The sequence below is a fragment of the Grammomys surdaster genome, unplaced genomic scaffold (genome assembly GCF_004785775.1).
Source record: "Grammomys surdaster isolate TR1022 unplaced genomic scaffold, NIH_TR_1.0 328, whole genome shotgun sequence".
NCBI lineage: Eukaryota > Metazoa > Chordata > Mammalia > Rodentia > Muridae > Grammomys > Grammomys surdaster.
Genome location: NW_021604747.1, coordinates 1,204,162 through 1,211,944, shown reverse-complemented (window position 1 = coordinate 1,211,944; position 7,783 = coordinate 1,204,162). Strand labels below are relative to the sequence as shown.

The window sequence follows — 7,783 nt, the reverse complement described above, 5'->3', positions numbered from 1 at the left end:
GAGAGGGAGGGAAAAGGAGCAGGGAGGAGAGCATGACACATTATTCCTTCACTTAGGTTTATGAGGTTGAGAACTTTCCCAGTGTTTCCCTGGCTCTCCCGTTTGATCAGCTTTGTCACTGCATGCCTTCTTCCAGCCGCTTCTCAGAGCGCAGCACTTCACAGGACTGAGTCTACCACACTTGAAAAAACTGAAAGGAGAGCTCTGGCTCCCCTTCCTCCAGTCAACACACTTAAAGAATCAGAAAATATTTCCATTTTCCAAATATAATGGCCTCTCTTTCCAAGACTGGGCTGGCACAATTTTCATAGAAGCGGGTTCTTTTTCTTTAGTATTATAGATGGCCCATCAATTGGGCAGAACAAAGAAAAGAAAACTTACTTCCTTTTCTCAGTTCAGTTTTAAGTTGTTTTTTTTTTTTAAGTCTTGTCTTGTTGGTTATTTGGATACTGGCTTTAAGTTTAAAGGAAAGGGAAATGACTGGAAAGCTAGCCACAAAATTACACAGTGGCACGGCCAGGAGGAAAGCCTCCTAGTTCCGGAGGCCCTTGCAAATTCCTCCCACAAGTGGACAAAGTTTCCATCAGCAACAACCTTCCCCACTCTCAGCTTGCTGAGAAAGAGGAGAAATCCTTCAGTGCACAATAGTGAACAATTGACAAGCGTGGGCGTGAGGGTGTGCAAGCCATTGGCTACCACCTTCGTTACCTGTCTAGATGCTACACAGAAATGAAGAAAGTGGAATGCTGTTCTTACACCTCATTGGTTGGTTGAGCGGCCACTATGTTCTGGGCACTGTGCCAAGTATCTTATATACTTTATCTAATTTTATGCCTATAGCTGGAAATCAGGGTAGACTACTATCGTCCCCATCTTGAAGGAAGAAAAGGAAGCTCAAAGGAGCTGAGCTATTGGCTAAGACAGCAGCAGTAGTAGTAGATGCAGCCCGGGCCAGCCACTGGGACTCCATGGGCTGAGCCTTCAGTCATTACCCATGGGTGTCCCCAGGGCTGGCACAGCACTAAGACATTCTGAGCCCCAGAATGACATTCTAAAAAATGTCACACACCTCTCTTTTTAAAATCCACATGTTTTAAGTAGCATTCAGGGTCATACCAAAGTCCCATGTCTTAAACATAAGCTCAGTGTTAATAGAACCATTTAGACAGTATATCCTTAGGTCTGTAAAGAAGACTCAAGAGGAAGGGAATGTGTTTAAAAATCAGGAAAATCAACTTTGAAAGCAACTCTTGGTTATTTTAATACACACTCTCAGGCCTGTGGCCATGTCATATTGGGTGGGGCTGATGGCTGTGTGCTGGGGAGAATTCCTGGCTCCAGGTTCACCTGGTGAGACACCACAGGAAGCAGGAGGCAGTGAATTCTGATCTTCTAGTGGGACTGTCCTGGAGTCTACAGGTTGAGTTTTTGTTTGTATTATCTTTTAAGATTTATTGTTTTCCCAGCATTTCTTCAATTTTGCAAGTTGGTGTCAGTGAAGTGGTGTCATTAATAGAAGACGTTTAATGTCCAACCAGATCAAATGTGACCAGAATTACAGCATGGATTTAACAATTTATGAAAACTTCATGCTTGGCTGCCCAGCACTCAGGAGGCTGAGACAGGCCCGCAGTGAGTTCTGCCTGTTCTGGCTACAGAGTGAAACCCTGTCTCAAAACAACGAAACAGGAGCAAGCAGAAACAGCCTTTTAGGCTGTTTAGAAACAGCAAATACTTATGGAGCAGGTCTGACTTGCAGAACTGTCAGCCTCCTAACCCTTTCGTTTTCAAACCCACCCTCTGAAGGAGGTGGTGAGATGCAAGGCAAAGATCTAAGTAGCCATCTCAGGCTGGGAGATTTTCCTAAGTCTCAAGCACATCCTCAAAGCCAGCCCCTCCCTTGCAACAGCAGACCTGATTCAGGCTAACTGATGTGAAGCTGTGACTTAGGCACTGACCCTGAGGCTGGAGGGCACCTATCAGAAGAGTGTGCCTGGCTGCCTTTCTCTTAAGGAACACTTCGTCTGTAAGGTCCAGGTCCTGAGACACACAGGGAAGTGCCTCCTCTGATATCCGTCCCCGGACAAATACTGTGCCTGTGCTAAGGTCTGCCGGGCGACAGCTTGAGATATAAATGCGATGGTGGAAACCAAGTGGCCTCTTCCCTTCCACGGTACTGCAACTGCAGTGAGCTCACTTCAACAGGTCTTCAAGTCCTGCTCAGAAGACCCTTAACCCTGCACCAGACCCAGACCATGGCCCGGGATTGGAACCTCTCCTCCTGTGGCTACCAATAATACAATTACCACTTTCTGGGGCTCCACTCTCTAGATATCTGGTAGTGGTGGGGGAAGTGGGGAGTGGGAGGGGCTGCAGGCTGTCATCCAAGCTAAGCCCCGCCCTTGTGGAGGCCAACACACACGCAGACTCCACGGGGAGGGGCGTGTGCAGGCGGAGGCAGGGTTCGCTTAGCGCCTGGTTCAAACCCGTGCTGGTCCCGCTCAGGCGCGGTACAGGGCGCAGAAACCCAGGCAGTCCTGGGCAGCCAGGGAGAGGGAGTTGACCACGAAGTTGGAATTGGGTTTCCTCCTGCGCCCTAGCTTGGGAGCCCTCTTCCCCGCCCCTCCTCTCACCAAACTTCCCCGAAACTCTGAAATCCAAAATCCAAACTTGGCCAGATTTCCCCGCAGGGCAGCAAGGACGGAAGTGGATGGGATCGGCAGCCGCACGGTACCTTCGTTACTAGCCTGGTACCCCAGAAGCTGAAACAGCACCCGGCGGTAGCGGCCTGTGGACCCGCCGCCCCTCCCGGCCAGTGCCTTCCGGGTTCCAGCCTCGCCCCCGCAGGACCGCCGGCAGCCGTGAAACCGACCCCGCTTCCCGCCTTGGGAGGCACGCAAAGGCATCCCGAGGACTGCCTCAGAGCTCCCGGCCAATCCTCACCTTGCCAAGCTCTCCTGAGCCTCCTAGACAGGATCGCGACTTCCCACAGGACAGCAGTCCTAGTCTCGACCAGCGGCTCCCAGGCCACTCGCTGCCTCTTGGCCCTGAGCCCCGCTCACCCACCCTCCCCCCCATCCCCCCCCCACCCCCCCGCCTCTGGGTGGTTCACTTCGCTCCTTACCTGGAGGCTTACAAATCCCCTCCCCTCCGCTGGCCCAGACGGTGATCAGGAGCTGGCGCCCTCTGCCGGGACACCAGGCGGAGCCCCGCAGGCCGGGCAGAGGAAGGAGGAGAAAGTGGCGCAACTCAGCAGGGACACCCCTTCCTGAGCAGGAGCTAGGACGCAGGGACCCGTCTGGGCCAGATCCTAAAAGCTGTGCCTGCTCCCAGAACGGGCACGCGAGGCCAGAGTTGCCTCCCTTGCGGGCCATGAGGCCCAGTCCTGTCACCAACCACCTCTACCCCGTACTACAGTGCCCCGAAAAAACCGCAACTAATCTACAATACGCACGTGCAATTTTAAAACACTGGAAGTGTGGCGTTTACAGTGTTCAAACTAAGTTTGTGTCTGTGTCTCAGTGCCTCTCTGCTTAACTAAAGAGACTGAAGGAAAGAGCGGGAGTCTGCCACATTCCAGGTCTCCCCATAGGAAGAGGCTCCCGGAGAGCCCCAGGTGCGATGGCAGCCGCCGGGCAGGGGACGCCGGGTCGGGTCGCAGCTGAAGCCCAGGCTGGGGGAGTGGCTGGGGGCTGCCTCACTCTCTCAGGAAGGATAAACACGCTTCAGCAGCTTAATTCTCAGCCTCCCTCGGGTCTACAGAGAAACTTAGGGGTCCAGTCGAGGGAACATCTCAGAGCGAGGGCCCGTTCCGGACCCGGAGAACGTCCTCCGAGACGCCTCCCCCCACCCCCAAACACACACACATTTCCTGACCCTACTCACCTCGCTCTCCTGCGCAGCCGCCTTCGCCCACCTGCCGCCCCAGTGCCTGCGACAAGGACCCGGCGGCCTGGGGAACGCAAGATCGCGCTGGACCTCAGGGTCCGCAGCACGGTCGTCAGCCCCGGCTCGCTCTCCAGAAGTGCGCGGAGAGCTCTGCTCCGCTCCGGATGGACGCAGCTGCGTTTGGAGTAAAGCAATCTGCGGCCTCAGAACTGACCTAGCGCCTCCCTCCCGGACAACCGGTACGCGAATCCCGGAGCGGCGGGCGGGCGCCGGGTATTAATTGTGGGGCTCCCGGGTGTCCTCCGCCAGGCGCTCTGAGTGGCTCTGATGGCGCGCCAGGCCAGCGGAGCCGGTGAGACCCACCCCCTCGGCGCGCTCCCGCCCAGGCCGGGCCGGGGACGCGCCCCGCGCACGCGCCCCGCTGCTCCAGGGCTCCTCGGCCCTGGGCTCTATTTACCCGAAGCTTCCGGGAGCCAGAGAGGCTACTCACCTCCTAGTCCCGGAGTGGCTGGCTTGAGCTTCCAGCGGTTCTAGGGATAAGAACTGGCAACCCAGGCAAACATTGCAGCCTGTAGCTCTCCGGGCTAGTTGCCAAGGTGACCGACCTTGTTAGGCCACTCACATCTGTGTAAAGTCCAGTCCCACCACAACCACCAGTGTCCAGGGGAACTTACCAAGCTCATTGGTGGAACTTTTACCACAATGACTGCAGCCCTTCACCTCCCCACCCATCGGGTTACATATTGGCCCTGTCTTTAGGTGGGGCCAGGAAATTTGCATTTCTCACAAGCTCCTAGGTGATGCTGAGTTAAAGTTCGTGAAAACGCTGCGTGAAGAGCAGAGCGATAGATAAATTTAAATGTGGAAAAATATGTTGCATTTCTGCTTGAGCAGAGTGTTAGCAAAGAACTTCCTTCCAATCCCTGCTCGCTTCCTCTGGGTGTTAAGTTTTTATTTTTCTCTCCAGAGTTTGTTCCTAGCTCACATCGAACAGCTCCATAAAGAGAAAGGAAAGGAAGTGTATTTGTTTACTTAGAGCTGCCTATGGAGAAATCCCAAACTCGAAGTTCTTCACCAAGCGTTTATTTCCTTGCAGTTCCAGAGTTCAGGTATCCCAGATCAAGTTGTTGACAGGTTATGCCCCACTCTCCCGTGCGTTCACGGGTCTTCCTTCTGATTCTGTCGGTGTCTAAATCTCTTATAGGAGCATATGACCTGGTTGCAGCTTAATTACCCCTTTAAAGACAGTGTCGCAAATGCAGTAACATTCTGGGGTACTTAGGGCTGGCATCTGCAAAGACCAAGTGGACAGGATCATAGTCCACAGCTGTAAACTCCCATTCTAATATACCAGAAAAGACACTGAGGGTTTTCCTTCTCCATCCCTCCTCCCTCCACCTAGGCTGACCTGTGGACTTCACACACACACACACACACACACACACACACACACACAGAGTGATGGGGACCCCTCACACTAGGAAGGTGAAAATGTAGTAAAGAAACAGCCAGTTCACGTTTGTGCACTTATAGAAAAGAACATGTGAATAAATCTCCCCGGGATAGAGCACCTGGACCAAAAAATAGTTCAAAATGGGCCCTTTCAACCCTCCCTTACACACACACCCACCCCCCCCCCCCCCCCCCCCCCCCCCACCGGGGCGGGGGGGGGGGGGGGCTGGGGTGAACCTAGAGCTAGTGCCACCCTTCAACAGCCTGCCTTGATAGTGTGCTCTCTGTCTGGAACCTATGCCACCCACAGCAGCCCTGGCTGTGTTAAATAAGCATAGGGAAGCTTCTTTCCTGCTTTGTTCTCAGAGTGCCCCTGGAATCTGCTGCTGGGGTAGGCTGGAGGGTGGAGCCCAGGTCAAGCTAAGGAGAGGCCGTTCTTCTCAAGGCCCAGCCCTGACACTCTGCTGCTCTCTCTTCAGATCTTCCTTTGTGATTTTTATCTCCTTCTTCAAGCCAGGCTCCTCATGTTTCGGGTCTGTGGTAGCTAGTTTTATGCCACCTTAACACAAGCTAAAGTCTTGTTGTCAATTCAGAAAATGCTTCTGTAAGATCAGGCTGCAGGCAAGCCCATAGGGGACTTTCTTAATCAGTGATTGATATGGAAGGGCCTAGTCTATTGTGAGTGGTTCCACCCTTGGGCTGATGGTCCTGGGTTCCATAAGGCTGAGCAAGCCCAAGAGAGCGAGCCAGTAAGCAGCACCTGACGTGGTCTCTGCCTCAGCTCCTGCCTCCAGGGGTCTTATTTGAGTTCCTGTCCTGACTTCCTTTAATGATGGTCTACGATGTGGAAGTGTAAGCCAAATAAATTCTTTCATCCCTAACTTCCTTTTTTTACTGTGATATTTCATCAGAGCAGTAGTTACTCTCAGATAAGGTCAGAGGAATCTCAGACCACACTGCCACTCTAAACTCAGTAACTGAGTGAAGGCCAGCCCAACTGAGTGTGATACAAACCCACTCCGACTCTGATGTGGGAATGCTAGGATAATCCCAGACATAACCTTTTCACTTTGCTGGCTTCCGGCCACCAGCTACCCAATCCGTGACACTTCTCATGGGTCCTTTCTTCTGTGTTCCAAGTCATTTGCACTATTTCTCCTCTGGTTTTTAGCACAGTGCCCTGTCAGGACCCCCTCCCTAGCCTGGCTTTCCAGCCAACATCCTCTCCCTTCTGCCTTTGCTGATATTTCAAGTAAACCCTGTTGCCCTGCTTGAAGCCCCTGCCTGGGTTTCCCTGGGGCCTCAGGAGGCTAGTCAGTACCCTAGCCTGCTTGGTGACTGTTCTATCTCCCAGGCCTCTTTTCACAGAGACCACTGTCCTGTGACTCCTTGCATGTCTAAGAGATCATGCTCCCAAGCTCCAAACAGCCACACTGCACCTTTCTAGACCACAAAAGAAGGTGTCTCTTCCCTTCTTGCCGCCTCCTGGAATCATCATGTGCAGGAGGCACCCACGCTTTCTGGGCTGACACTGGGGAGTCCCCACTGGTGCCCACAGCTCTGTACATGAACCCTAGTCATAGTCCTGAGAAGATTGGCCTGGTTCATAGGTCATTCTTCTGTGTCCTCCTCTAATTTTACTGTGAGCACCCTGAGGGCAAGGACCTTACCCACTTTGGGAAATCTGAAATCTAGACTTAACTTGATGCTCCAAAAATATTTAAAATAGATATATACATATATATATATACATATATATATGTATATATACATATATATTATAAATTTATGCACATAACATATACACATTAAAGAATTATGTCATGGAGATCCAGAAGAGTTGGTAAGAATTAGCATTTATTTACAAATTATCTACTTGAAACAGTCCCTGATTTTATAATACTTGGAGAAAATTCTCCCATAAGTCCCCTCCCACTTTCTGCTGTCTTTTGCTCTGTTACTTCTGTAGCCTCAGGGCTTCTGAGACAGGGGTTTTCAGTCAACTGGTCCCGAAATCTGCTATATAACCACATACTACCTTCTTTTTCTTTTTTCCCTTTTAATTTTTTCTTTTTAATTTTATTAAATTTATTTATTTATCTATCTATAGATCTATTTGCAGAAAGGCACATGTACCACAGGACGCTTGTGGTCCAGAGAACAATTTTGATGAGTCTGTTCTCTCCCTCCACTGAGCAGGTCCTGGAGAGTCAACCTGTCAGGGTGACGTCACCTGTGGAGCCACCCCAGCCCCATTTTTAGTTATTTGAGACATATTTTTATGTAGGTTAGGCTAGCCTAGAATTCACTGCATAACTCAGGATAACCGTGAACTCCTGATTCTCCTGCCTTGGCTTCTTGAGTGCTGGGGCTACTGGCATGAACCACCATGCTTGATTTATCTTATTTCTTATGAAGCAAAGTTAGAAATAAAAAAAAATTG

General features: G+C 51.4%; 1 protein-coding gene across 1 annotated transcript in view; it reads right to left on the bottom strand.

Annotated features, from left to right (window-relative positions):
• Nucleotides 1-3,979, bottom strand: part of Svil (supervillin) — a 190,561-nt gene extending 186,582 nt beyond the window's left edge. Inside the window, exon 1 of the mRNA XM_028778184.1 lies at nt 3,886-3,979. The gene's annotated coding sequence lies outside the window, so the exon portion shown is untranslated. The remainder of the gene's footprint in view (nt 1-3,885) is intronic.
• Nucleotides 3,980-7,783: the final 3,804 nt, after the last annotated feature.